Source organism: Engystomops pustulosus, chromosome 5 (genome assembly GCF_040894005.1).
Source record: "Engystomops pustulosus chromosome 5, aEngPut4.maternal, whole genome shotgun sequence".
NCBI classification, from domain to species: Eukaryota; Metazoa; Chordata; class Amphibia; order Anura; family Leptodactylidae; genus Engystomops; species Engystomops pustulosus.
The window spans coordinates 195,385,482-195,400,658 of NC_092415.1; the positions used below are offsets into that span (position 1 = coordinate 195,385,482).

The window sequence follows — 15,177 nt, forward strand, 5'->3', positions numbered from 1 at the left end:
TGGCTATTTTCTAGCCAAGTATTACAGCACACTACTATGCCAGATGAGATGACGCTGAGTTATGAAAAAAATAAACCTAAAATAAAAAGAAACTGGCAGACTGTGCCTAATTCTACTCAAACCCCTAATAAATTTTCCCACTTTGGTGTTTGAGGTGGATATGTGTGTCACTAAGAGCTAAACACTACGGTAGCAAGTCCCCCTGCTAATTCCTCACAATATGGTACTAGCTGCAAATAAAAAAAAAAAAAAATTATAACGTTATTGTAGCCCTAAGAAGGGCTGTTGGGTTGTTGTAGAATCACTCCTGCCTAACAGTAAGCTAATAGAACACCCTAACGCTTTCCCTGAGCAGCAGCAGCTCTCTCCCTAGCGGCATCCAGACACAGAATGATCCGAGCAGCGCGGGCAGGGGCTAGTCTATCCCAGGGTCACCTGATCTGGCCAGCCAACCACTGCTATCGACGTGTAAGGGTACCACGTCATGCTGGGTGGAGTGCAGAGTCTCCTGGCTTGTGATTGGCTCTGTTTCTGGCCGCCAAAAAGCAAAACGGCGGGAGCTGCCATTTTCTCGAGCGGGCGAAATACTCGTCCGAGCAACGAGCAGTTACGAGTACGCTAATGCTCGAACGAGCATCAAGCTCAGACGAGTATGTTCGCTCATCTCTAATCATTAGTCATTAGTACCTCCATCACTTTAGACATGTAGAAGCATTATTACCTCACATAATGGCTGGTATATGATATATTGGAAAAATATTACCTCAACAATTGTCACGGTCAACATTTTTTACTCATGTCCCCAGACGCTGCAGATGCTGCTCCTATGTGTACATACTGCAGACATGATGGATATATTATATATTATTACTCTATACTGCAGACATGATGGATATATTATATATTATTACTGTATACTGCAGACATGATGGATATATTATATATTATTACTCTATACTGCAGACATGATGGATATATTATATATTATTACTCTATACTGCAGACATGATGGATATATTATATATTATTACTGTATACTGCAGACATGATGGATATATTATATATTATTACTGTATACTGCAGACAGATGGATATATTATATATTATTACTCTATACTGCAGACATGATGGATATATTATATATTATTACTCTATACTGCAGACATGATGGATATATTATATATTATTACTGTATACTGCAGACATGATGGATATATTATATATTATTACTCTATACTGCAGACATGATGGATATATTATATATTATTACTCTATACTGCAGACATGATGGATATATTATATATTATTACTCTATACTGCAGACATGATGGATATATTATATATTATTACTCTATACTGCAGACATGATGGATATATTATATATTATTACTCTATACTGCAGACATGATGGATATATTATTTATTATTACTCTATACTGCAGACATGATGGATATATTATATATTATTACTGTATACTGCAGACATGATGGATATATTATATATTATTACTGTATACTGCAGACATGATGGATATATTATATATTATTACTGTATACTGCAGACATGATGGATATATTATATATTAGTTCTCTATACTGCAGACATGATGGATATATTATATATTATTACTCTATACTGCAGACATGATGGATATATTATATATTATTACTGTATACTGCAGACATGATGGATATATTATATATTATTACTGTATACTGCAGACATGATGGATATATTATATATTAGTTCTCTATACTGCAGACATGATGGATATATTATATATTATTACTCTATACTGCAGACATGATGGATATATTATATATTATTACTCTATACTGCAGACATAATGGATATATTATATATTATTACTGTATACTGCAGACATGATGGATATATTATATATTATTACTGTATACTGCAGACATGATGGATATATTATATATTATTACTCTATACTGCAGACATGATGGATATATTATATATTATTACTGTATACTGCAGACATGATGGATATATTATATATTATTACTCTATACTGCAGCTTCTTTATCAGTTCTGGTGTGTTGCAGTGTGATAAAGAGGACAAGAGAGGATTTGGGCTATGACTGTGCTGCACACGTTCCATTACGATTAAACTGGCACAAAGGGGGATCAACACCAGCCCCCTAATAAACTAATAGGGGGTATTTTTCATAGGTTTTCCCAGCTTTTTTGGCAAATAGTTTTTTTGTTTTTTTTTTGCATTTAGCGTAAAAAATTTTTGGTGCACGTGTCCCTCTAAAGAGCAATTGGTCTTGATACATTTCATAGTGTTTTTTTTCCTGCGGTTTTTTTTTTGCGCCAAAACAGAAGTCTAATTAATGTCAAATCACAATTCATACATAATGAATTTGGGGGCATATATACGTCCCCCATCAGCAGTGTGAATGTAGCCTAAGTCAAAGACAATTTGTAATAATGAATTCCCCCCATTGTATTACGATACAGTCCCATATAATGTCATGAATGTCATGTATCTGCCTGGACAAGCACACAGCGCCCTCTATTTGCAATGTGTGTTATTACAGATTATCAATGTATCCAAGGATTTAGGATATTTTCCTACTTCTTTATACTTAAATTGGTAAAATCAAATGTGAAGTGAATCTCGCCATCAATGAGGTTACATAGTATTACCTGTAACTGAACAATCTTCATTCTCTCCGTTGTAGAATGTAACTTTCCACAGATGTTTCAGTGACTCTGAACCGTCCAACATGGTTATTGGCTATAGAACAGATGATGGGAATCCTCCTTCTCTGTGTATAGAAGAACAGAAATGGATGGAAATTCGATGTAAATAATGAACTAGAACAGGTAATAGATCATAGATGACCACAGCTACATTTAGGTCAAGCATGAGGGCAAGCATTCACCCCTCATAGTGATAGTGCGGTCAAGTATTTCCTGCAGTGCCTCTCCCTGGTCAGTCTGGGCCGGGCCCATAGCTGCTGAGGGGGCCCACATAAGGCTGTACATAAGGAATCAATGGGGGTGAGGGCTGCTGTATCTAATTAATCCATAGGGTGTGAGTAGGCTTATATAAAATAACCATGAGGGGTCTGTTTAGTATTATAAACTAGGGAATATTTTAGGGAACAGGAGACTGTTTTAGTTTCTGAACATTTGAATTCTGCCTCGTGAGTTCACTGCAAAGGGGCCCACTGAGGCTCTGTCGCCCAGGGGCCTACTGAAACCTGGAGTTGACCCTTTATTCATTTGTAAGTGGTATAGGATTGCAGCATTACAGTGCCAAAGTGTTTCAGTTTTTAACAGACTTGAGCTTCTAAATTGCTGCTCTCTCTTTCTCTTTTGCAGTTGATATCAAATCAGATATTAGGCATGAGGTGAGAGAGGAGAGGGAAGAAGGGGGCAGGCACTGGAGTTTTTATGCAGGGTTAGGGCAAGCTGGTCCAGCTGAGTGGCTAGGGCATGAGAAATAAAAAAACAAATGTGATATTGACTGTGGCTTGTTTTGTAATTGAAATCAAGAGAGGCAACTCAATAAGAACTAAATAGAAAAAAAGATTGTAACAGAAAGGACAGGGCAGTGAGCAAACATGCATTGTCCCCAAAAAAAAAAAAAGGGTTTAGGGCAGGTGGCAAATATGTAGTGTCTTAAAACAGACCAGGGTCAAGGCAGGCAGCAAACATGCATAAGCGAAAAACAATTTTGGCGGCCAACATGAGTGGAAAACTGTCTGAGGTCAGGACAGACAGCCAACGTGCATCATCATAAACCATACCAGGGTCAGAGCAGACAGCAGTACAAAAAATTTAATCCATTTAACAAGCCAAGATCAATACCAGAATATCTGTCCGAATGGCAGCTGTGGTTTGTGTTGGTAGTGAAGATGTCTCCACCACTTGGTGTTTTTGGTGGGCAGAAAGGATAGTACTGCATGAAACTCTCTCTAAATGGAAGATGAGATCATCGGGACCTCACAGACTTCAACCTTTACACAGTATTTGCGCCGGTCTCACATGTTTCCTGCAGTTGCCTGACTGCGTGTTGTTATGGCATATGGCGCACTGCTTATGCTAGATGTCACTGCTGCTGACCTACTGAGACTCTGAGTCTCTACAATCTCTGATATCTACTGTGAGATGGTATCTTGCAAGAAGATGGTCTCCTGGGATGTTGGACAAGACTCTGCTCCTCTCCTGATGTTATGATGGGCTCCGGTACCTGAGGATATTTTTACTCCTCTAATACAATGCAGGTATTAGGTGCAGGCAGTGGTGGAAGTGGTGGTTGCTTCTCCTGTGGTAGGTATCAGCCAGACTTCTGTCTAGGTGCTACAAACAGGTTTCTAATATATATCACAATACTGCCCAATGCTGTGGAAAGTTGTCCAAAAATTCCGGACTGCCTTTAATGCCTTTCAGATGCCTGGCTGTATCGGAGCCACCTAAGACGTTAGAAGTGTCTCAAGGGTCAGATCTTACCTCAAGTGCATGCGGGTGATAAAAATCGGTGCCGGCTCGCACGCAACAGAAATGGGGGGAGGCGACCGTCGGACAACGCGACGGATTCGGACAACGCGCAGGATTTAACATTTAGAAATGTGTCACAAGACACGCACTTACAAGCACCGGGAAGAAGAAGGTGAACTCCGGCAGAACACGGCGCAGAAGCGACGGATGCAGGAACTCAGGCGCAGAAGCTTAGTGAATCGCGGCAGACCCGAATCCTCGTCAGATAATGCACCACGGGATCAGGACCAGGTAAATAAATCTGCCTCCATCTTTTCTGCTCCATGAGGACAGATATATCAATCCATATGCATGTAGCTAGGGAAGCATGCTGGCATCTGTAGTGTGCATTGTTTCTGCGGTCAACAAAGTGCACGATGTGCCTCTGCAACATTCCCCACCGTTGCCTAGACTTTTTTCAAAACACCAGATTTAACCCTTGCATTGGCAGGGGTGTTGCACCATCAACCAACTTGCTTTAAAAAGCTCCCAAAAAGGGTTTAAATATTCAGAAATCAATAAAAATAATTAAAAAAACTTGAATAAAAAGAATTCCTGATGCTTCTTCAACCTCTGTTCTGTGCCAAACAGCAGCAAATGTGGACGGAGCTATTAAGGCACATGTACAGTAAATCCGAGAATGCTTTACAGGTGCCTCTCTCTCATTGGTCTATTTCACTGATTTTAGAGTCTCCTTGTATAGTCCCTGTACTTACTGAAACTCAGGATAGCAGGATTCCAGAGAACATCATAGAAATGGTGTGTCCCCTTGTGGGTCTCATTTACAAAAATTGAATCTCAGTAAAAACGGTATATGTTTCCAATAGAAAACAATCACAGCTCAGCTAGCATTTTTCCAAAGCAAATAAAAAAAAATCGAGATTTTTGGCCTCACCACGATCCTCCGGGTTATATAAAGACAATTGTAAAGATTCTAGACCAATTTAATTGAATGGTAAATAGAAGCAAGATTTCCAAAGCAAAAAATATAAATCAGTAGATCACATGACGAGAACGTAGCTTTTAAAAAATCACTACATACAACAGGAAAAAATAAATAGAGAATTCAATCAATAAAAAAAAATTCTTGGCTATCTATATTGTGGGGAATAAACATGGGGGTAGGGGCCAGGTAATTCATCATTCATTGATATTAAAAAATGTAAAAAAAAGTATTCCATTCCCAAATCTAATAATTAAAACACAAAAAAAATTATTTTCAGTTAAAATGTAACATAAACATCAGATAAAAACGATACTTAAATGCACACATTATTGTATGGTAACTTTTAGTGCAACAGAATAAATATCAGGCGTTGTTCACACAGGGTATGTCTGTGGTCCATAGCAGTCCACTGCATTATCTCCCTGTTGTTGAGCAGTGCTATTGCATTCACATACAGTAAATAATAGTTCAGACAGTCCCCGGTTACATACAAGATAGCTTCCATAGGTTTGTACTTAAGACGAATTTGTATGTAAGTCGAAACTGTATATTTTATCATTGTAGATCCAGACAAAAAAATTGTTTGACCCAGTAACAATTGGAGTTTCAAAATTTTTTTCTGTAACTGGACCAAAGATTAACAATAAAATCTCATTACAGACACCTTACAGCTGATCATTGCAGTCTGGGACTATACTAACATCCAGAGACTTCACCAGAGGTCACAGGGGGCAGAGGGTTCCGTCCGTAACTAGGGGTTGTCTGTAAGTCGGGTGTCCTTAGGGGAAGAAAGCTCCCAGTACAACAAAAATAGTTTCAGCATTGGACAATGTTCACGCTGGTCTTTATATATGTATCAGTGCAAGAAATTTAGTATAAGAAAACACATAGGGGGACATTAATCATAGGGGGTCTCAGGTTCGCCTATTTTTGCGCCTGGTTTGTTCTTTTTTTTGGCTCCTGATCTATGATGGATCTAGTTCTGCCTTAGTAAATGCACTTTGGATTTGTCTCATGTCCGATTCATTTGCGCCTAAATTTGCGCCAAATTTGTCTCTAATTGTTAGATCTCATTTGTGAGCAATAATGAAAGGAGACTGAGAGAAGGTGACAGAACGTTCAGGGCGTCATCTCTGCACAAAAACTATCATTGTGATGTAACTGCAGGGACTAAAAGTTACAGAAAATGAAAAAAATTCTTGCTGAAATGAGTCTTTTCCTTTTTTATTATAATTTACAGTAAATGGAGACTGATAATATTCTCAGATCTGTACAATAAGACAATAATCACTCCCAGAGATGATCCTATAGGAAATGATGAAGTCCTTACTGGGGAAATTTTAAAACTGCTCCGAAGTATTTTCCATGTTGCATGGAGGGAATTTTTCATTTTGGAAGCTAAAATGTATGTTTTTAGTAATGTAAAGTGTTTTTTTTTGGAAGTGCACCTGCTCAGAGTAGGTGCATTTTTGCGCCTATTTTGCGCCTTTTTAGGCGCAAATTAGTGATAGATCCCGTGCAAACATCTGTATAGGAGGCTCTCACTATGTCAGATAAGGCGCAGGGACTCAAAACCACTAAGTGACGAAGCGCTAAAAAACGCTCAAAACAGTCTAACAGACTATGATTAATGTCCCCCTTAGTGTCAGACTATGGGGCAGAGTTTTTTTCTATTTTGCGTTGTTTTTTGCACCCAAAATGTCTCCATTTTGCGCCGTATTTGTCTAACGTCACAATTTGCTTAGAGAGATGTGATTCCTCTCTGTGTTTTGTTTTTGAGACTTTTTTCATATATTTGCGACTTTTTGTAAAAAGTCTCAATGAGAAAAAAATCTGTAAATCAGCTTCAGCCGATGACATTCTGCTGGCAACATCCAATCATTTACCATTTAGGAACATTCTTCAGACTAATAGATCTTTTAGAGGGGGATTTAATATAAAAATCAAAAAATGGATATCATTTTATGTTTTAATTGCTTTTTCAGCTTTGTATATACAGATGTCCTATCCCTGTGTGTCCTGTACATGGTGCGGCTCTTCTATCACATACATTATGAGGAGAACTTGTGGGGCTCAGCAACGTGTCCTTACACTGTATATCACTGATGCATCACTGTGTGCGTATAGTGTGCGTAGAGAGGGTGAAACGCTGCCTGATCCTCCCCCCTGAATTCAGGGGGAGGAGTCAACCACAGCAGAAGATAGTGATTGGCTGTTGCCATTGTATTTGGCGGTTTTCCAATGAGTTCAGTGCCCTTATATGGAGACTGAAATAACTGGGACCTCCCTCCTGCGGGATGTGATCAGGTGGGATGGATGGGGGGGGGGGTTTAATTTAAACAGACCCATATTATGATGCTTTATATTGTTAAGCTATCATAATTGTTTTCTGTTTAAAATAATCAATTTAAAAAAATATTAAAAAACATCAAGAACAGCTGCTACTGATGCGTCTGACAAAATGTTGATATGAAAATAAACATGGAGTTACAAAATGACAAAAAATAAAGGTTTTTTTCATATTGAAGTCTATGGGAGAGTGAAAATCTGCATCAATGTGCAGTTTCCATGCAGAATTCACAGTCAAATGGGATGGGAAAAAAGAGGAAAAAAACACACTTGGGGAAAATCGACATTAAAACCGCATATAAAAAATGCACATATTGGATGAAGATTTTGCGCATGACAATCTACAACATGTGCAGAGCCAGAGGCAGTTTTTTTTAGCTACCGTATATATACTCCAAGGCAAATCAAATGGTAGGTTTCCTTTAAGGCCCAGTATGAGACGCTCCACTTAATAAAGAGCTATTTGCTTCGAAACACATGTCAGGGAGGTGCTGAGCAGCGCCTCATACTGTGCCCTAAGGGAAATCCTGTCTGTCGCTTCACATCCTGCTGCCTATAAAAGTTACATACATCTGCAACACCCTCGCCGATGCAATGGCGAGGTAGTGCTTGCGAATACGTCCCACCTGTAGGTAACACCACCTTACACTACATGGTCCTCATAGGATCAAGGGGAAATTGCAGTGGTTAATCCTGCCTGGCAAGGCAGATGTTAATGTATGATGTAATTATGTCAACCAATGATATGTGTTACATCCTGTGCTCTGTAGCTGAGATGTGATTGGAGGAGCAGCCACCACCTGACCAAGGGAAGGTAATAAAACCTCTGGCCCAGAATGTTCTGGAGCACTCTTAGAGAGTTAGACTGAGAGAAGTCTCTCAGTCTCTGTAGTGAGTGAGTGAGTAAATCTCTGTCTAGCCCATACCAGAGCAGGAAGAGCCTAGCCCCTGCCTCTGAAGAGTGGAGCTATTAGACTAGAGTAGTGTAGTGAGGAAAGGGGTATCATTCCTACCTTCAAGGGTGATACCTGAAGCTCTACAGGACAAGCTGAAGCTTCCTATAAGGACACAGCTGCCACCCAGCCTGCCCTCTACATCCAGGCTGGCGAACTATCTCCTGAGGCTCCCTCCAACTCACATCTCGGCACCCTACCTACCTGTTAAAGGCACGTTTTCTGCAGTTCCTGCCGGTTGCAATAAACTGTAAGTTGTTTGCTTCAACTTCTGCCTCCGTCTGGTCCCTGCTAATACGGCTGCCTTCATCACCGGCACCCTGTCCATCACCCAGAGACTCACACTCGGGACATTAAGGGGTTGCCCCAGGGAGATCCGCTATAGCAGCCGCTCCCTCATCATTTCTTGCCAACACCACCCTGCTGGAGACCTGCCAGGCTGTAGGACAGCCCTCCGGTTCCCCCGTACCAAGCACCGTGACAATAGCGTGCTTAGGCCGCAACCGCCAGCCACTCCGGTACGGCGGGCCCCGGCTGTCTCCAGGCCTCACCTTTAAGGCTAGGCCCCGGTGGGGGATGTTGCAAGTGGCGTCACGAACAGGATATTTACTTCTGTGCCTTATTACGGCATTAAAGACTTTCTTTTATTAAAAGACTGTGCTGCCTAACCCTGCTGCCATCCGGGTTTAGGCCTAAGGACTTGTGTGTTTCTGAACTGCGTTATACTGCTGCCACGTGCTGCCGAGCGTCGCTCCAGCACTCCAGAGGTTAATCCTGGCAAGAACTGTACCCGCTCTGCTACATCCGGCGCTGCCGCGCCTGAAGATTTTTACCTCAGAAACTGTGGCGCAGCAAATAATTCAAGCCCGCCAAAACCTTCACTGGCGGGAAATCCAGATGACGCACAAAGCTCCACCCACGCGCGAATGGCGCGAACCCCGCCTCCTGTGGCGCAGGAAAAATTAGAGCCCGCCACAGCTCTTGGCGGGAAGGACTCAGACTCCACCCCCTGGCCCGAGGCGGACGCCCTGCCCTGCCTCAGAGAAGCGCCAGATCTCAAGTGGATGTTGAGCGGTGAGGACTGCATCATGTGGGGTCCTCCGCCCTTCCCTCCTGTGGAGCGAACAGACTTCTACGAAGTCTTTGAAACGATGGTGGTCGTCTCTGCACAGCCCATCCGACGACCTTCCGCTGGACATCGGCTGCATCGAGGAATTACTCGGGCTTTCGTCACCCGGACCTGCTACCAGACGGTGACGCACTACCCGATTCCTCCCGGGCGGATCCTGGTCCCTATCCCGGCTGCCATCCCGGTAGCGCGGGCCCACGTGGAGGCGCCACGTGGAGAGGCCCCGACTCCTGCGGAGCCAACGCCTGGGCCTAGTACGACCGCTCCACCTGCTCCGAGGTCTACCCCTCCGGCTACGCGGCCTGCTAGCCCCGCTATGGTAGTTCCTGACCCTCCGGTGGTTCCTGCTCCTGTTCCGGCACCTACCTGTCGCCCAAGGAGATCCGAGCCTGCACCGGAGCCACGAGCCCCAGCACCGGCTTCTCCGCAGCCTCGAGGCCGAGGTGAGGCCGCCCGCCGGCGACTCCGAGACGCTGTCTCGGACCAGCGACGCCGAGAAAAGGAGGCCCAGCGGTATATGGCCGGCCGATCCACAGCGGGAGCTTGGGTCGAGAAGAATCGCACCACCGGCATGGTCCGGTTCTTCGACAAGCGGAAGGGCTATGGCTTCGCTACCCAGGACTATACCGGACGGGAAGTATTTATACCCCGCCGGTCCGTCAAGAGGCCTGATCTGCCGGAGAGCCAGCACAACCTCAAGCCAGGCGAGTGCATAGAGTTCTCCCTGCAGGAAGGACCGCGTGGACCCTGGGCGGCTGGTGTGATCCGGATCCCCGACTCCGATGAGGACCGCTACTACCCGCAGGATGACTGGTATGAGGACGACGAGTGGCCGGAGTCCCCGAACACCTCCTCTTCCTCGGCTGCGAGTCCCCGGGCGGTGACCCATGTGAATGCCCCATCCACGGTAATCGTGAGTACGGGTCCCATTGCCATCCATGGGCCGGGCATGATACAGGGCGCCACCCCCACCGGTTCCCCTGCTGGGAGCATAGCCAGGTCCCGCGGCTCTTCCGTGGGTGAGGACATCCCGGCTGGTGAGCCTTGTCCGGAGGCTTCCACTAGGCCCTCTTCTCCAATTGTCACCTACCAGTGGGGTGATGACCCGGCCCCAGAAGAATCGGAGCCGGAAGGAGCCGCGGCGCCGCCGCAGGTTCCCATTTATTTCTTCCTGGACCCCTCTGTGGTCCCTGGCTCAGTTGAGCCCCCGGCTGGAACAGCCGACACCCCGGGCGACAGCGCTCCTCCCCCTGAAGGTCCGGAGGATGTTGCTGCACCTGCAGTATCCACTGCTGCCACCGGGTGTCCCCAGCCGGCACCTACTCCCGCTGAGGAAGCACAGGATTCCTTATTGACTCTGGATCCTGTCCCTGTGGAACCCAGCGAAGATGCGGAGTAAGGCCTGAAGGGCTGTCGCCCTCTACAGGTACTATGCCCTATGTACATATTGTATATTTCTCCATTTACCCCAAAGAGCCAGAGACTTTCCTGAGACTCTTACCCTTATTTATCTCAGTCAAGAGATTATGTGCTATGATAGCACCCTTCCTCTGCCACAGCAGAGAGATTTCTTCAAAGGACTCTGTCCCTCTACCCATAGAGGAGACCCTTTGCTTCTTCATTGCACTTTTCCCCACATCAAGGGCTGTACCCAGAAGATGGACTTTGTCAGTAGAGACCTTCTGAGAGACTTTTGCCAACCTCCAGGAAAAGTTGCAATGTAATTGACTATTATTTTGCACTTAATGCCTTCCTTTTTAGGTATGGACATTCTGTTTGCACTTTTTTATGCCTTTTCTTTGCAGGAAAAGAGACATTTACTATCTTGCTACCCTGAGTAGTCTATCCACCTCTGTAACGTTTGTAACGTTCAAGATGTGTACCCATTGGGCTCCTGAGCCAATGTGAATTTACCTGTTTGCACACTGTCATATATGCCAGTAGTCTGCATTAACCCTTTCATAGGCTTTTCAGGTTGTAGTGTGGCTGTGTCGGACCGTCTTTTATGTAAAACACTGACCGCTACCTGATCCCTCAAACTGAGGTTTGCACATGGGGGTAGTCCGTAAACTGCGGGTCTTTAGGGGACCGGGGGTGTTACACAGTTAGCACCTGGATGCCACTCATACATGGGTAAGGATGCCAGTCAGGAGGTACTCGTGTCGCATATGCTAACGCAATGCAGATAGACACCTTATATAATTGCCGCCAGGGAAGAAGCGTTGTTTAAACAAATATACAGGCCTTGGTGCAAGGAGTGGATTACAGGACATGACACCACACCTTTCCTACTGTACAGTTCGGTTTAATGGCGTCAGCGACCAACTGTCATACAGCTCTTACATATTTTTTTGTCTTAGTCCGACACCAACCCAGGTGCCTGTTTCCAGGACCATGGGCGGTTTGTCCCTACACCTCACATAGCCTGCACTTCCCAGAAGTGCCCTTAGCCCCCTCTGTGCCCCAAAACATCTGTAGTCGAGCCGAGGGCGGCTCTTTCAATTGCCCCCGGGGTATGCAACACCCTCGCCGATGCAATGGCGAGGTAGTGCTTGCGAATACGTCCCACCTGTAGGTAACACCACCTTACACTACATGGTCCTCATAGGATCAAGGGGAAATTGCAGTGGTTAATCCTGCCTGGCAAGGCAGATGTTAATGTATGATGTAATTATGTCAACCAATGATATGTGTTACATCCTGTGCTCTGTAGCTGAGATGTGATTGGAGGAGCAGCCACCACCTGACCAAGGGAAGGTAATAAAACCTCTGGCCCAGAATGTTCTGGAGCACTCTTAGAGAGTTAGACTGAGAGAAGTCTCTCAGTCTCTGTAGTGAGTGAGTGAGTAAATCTCTGTCTAGCCCATACCAGAGCAGGAAGAGCCTAGCCCCTGCCTCTGAAGAGTGGAGCTATTAGACTAGAGTAGTGTAGTGAGGAAAGGGGTATCATTCCTACCTTCAAGGGTGATACCTGAAGCTCTACAGGACAAGCTGAAGCTTCCTATAAGGACACAGCTGCCACCCAGCCTGCCCTCTACATCCAGGCTGGCGAACTATCTCCTGAGGCTCCCTCCAACTCACATCTCGGCACCCTACCTACCTGTTAAAGGCACGTTTTCTGCAGTTCCTGCCGGTTGCAATAAACTGTAAGTTGTTTGCTTCAACTTCTGCCTCCGTCTGGTCCCTGCTAATACGGCTGCCTTCATCACCGGCACCCTGTCCATCACCCAGAGACTCACACTCGGGACATTAAGGGGTTGCCCCAGGGAGATCCGCTATAGCAGCCGCTCCCTCATCATTTCTTGCCAACACCACCCTGCTGGAGACCTGCCAGGCTGTAGGACAGCCCTCCGGTTCCCCCGTACCAAGCACCGTGACAATAGCGTGCTTAGGCCGCAACCGCCAGCCACTCCGGTACGGCGGGCCCCGGCTGTCTCCAGGCCTCACCTTTAAGGCTAGGCCCCGGTGGGGGATGTTGCACATCCCTATCTCTCTGTCCCTACTTTATCTACTCATATCATTTATCCCTATCATTTCCTATCTCTCTCTTATCTATCTATAAAAAAGAAAAAATAAGCCGCACTATAAAGGCTCAGATAAATAGCAAAAAACTTAGTGTTTATTCCGCACGTGTGGAATACATCACCTGCTGGAGACCTGCCCGGCTGTGGACGAGGCCTCCGCTCCTGATACCAGACACCGTGACCACTGCCGAGCGCTAAGCCTAAGGCTAGGCCCAGGTAGGCCACTTTTCTGACGGCTGCACTGTTCTTCATGCATCACAAATTTCTGCACTGAAGGGGGCGCTCCGGTGCTCAGTTCGACCTTGCGTCAGATTTAACATGCAAAGTCCGACAGAATTGTTTTGCACGCCACATGTTAAAGGTGCACCAAAAAAAAGTAGCATCGAAGTATGCAGTATACAGAGACAACACAATTATAACAACCGAAAAATCTTTAACTGCAGGAATAAATCACTATCTAGTCAAATATCTCCGCTCAAAAGAGTAGGAAGGTCCCAGAAACATCAAAATAACCCCTATCAAACTTCCATAGAAGAGCACAAATATGCCTCAATCGATAAATAAATCAGAATCTTTATTGTAATTTCAATCGACAGTATATTACAGCAAATACATAAATACTAAAAAAAAAACAGAATTCTCTGTGTCATATAAATTATATAGGCAAGGAGTCTGCACATCCGAGAAATACAGTTATAGATCTACTTTATAACCATCACCTATGCCCACAGAGCAGGTTGGGAGGAGACATATATATGACTATGGGAGGGGTGCTGGATGACAGCTCTTATCCTCAGTACATAATAAGTTATCATCGCGGTCGCAGAGGGTGTGACCGCGACTGGGCCCGTTGTGGGAACACACGGCCGGGTCTTAGTTCACTGATGCGTACCTCCGCACCCCACCCTCTGTGTCTTTGCCTCTGTTTGCCAAACTCTGAAAACTCGCCCCCCCCCCCCTCCCGAACTTCGTGCGCCCGCCCAGCACTTCGGCCGAAATTCAAGCAAACGCTGGTCCACATGCCCATCCACCCACCCAGGCAAACTCCGGCTGGCCCACTAACCCAGCCAGCCCACCCAGACAAACTCTGGCTGGCCCGCCCAAACTCCAGCTGGCCCGCCCAAACTCCAGCTGGCCCGCCCAAACTCCAGCTGGCCCGCCAGCGATGTTTGTGATTTTTACTGTTTATTAAGTTGTATATCAGTTCTAAGGAAAGGGGGGGGGGAATTGAATTTTTAGTTTTTTTGCAGTATTTGGTATTTTTTACATAGGATTCATTACAGTTCATTACTGGCGCATTGTAATGAATCTCCAGATGCCATAGAGCAGACACGAGGCTGTCATGGCATCCAATGATGTCACGGGGAGCAGCGAACTCAACGAAGATGGCGATGCCCACGAAATCCATGCTAGTATCAGTCGTGGTTATTCGCAGTGGGTGTTTGCTGCAATATGCTGCGAACCAAACCTCTTTATGAAGAGGGCTCACCCCATGCGCCCTCTTCATACATCCTTTGTAGCTCTGTACGGTGCAGAGCGTGAAGGAGATATACGTATAAAAATGTGTGTCATTCTATACATATGTTTGTACGTATATGTATATATTTTTATCAGGGGAAGGGGGGCACCATGCAGCAGTTTGTCATGGGGCCCAGCCTCTCCTAGTTACGCCACCAGTCACTGGGTGAGGAGGATCTGCAGCCGGGGACGTCCGAATAGGCTAAATGAGGAGAAGACGTGCAAATCATTGACTTCACAGA

General features: G+C 45.1%; 1 protein-coding gene across 4 annotated transcripts in view; it reads left to right on the plus strand.

Moving 5' to 3' along the window:
- The window catches only part of ABCB1 (ATP binding cassette subfamily B member 1), a 207,857-nt gene that overhangs the window by 86,281 nt on the left and 106,399 nt on the right, over window positions 1–15,177 (plus strand). The window lies entirely within an intron of this gene.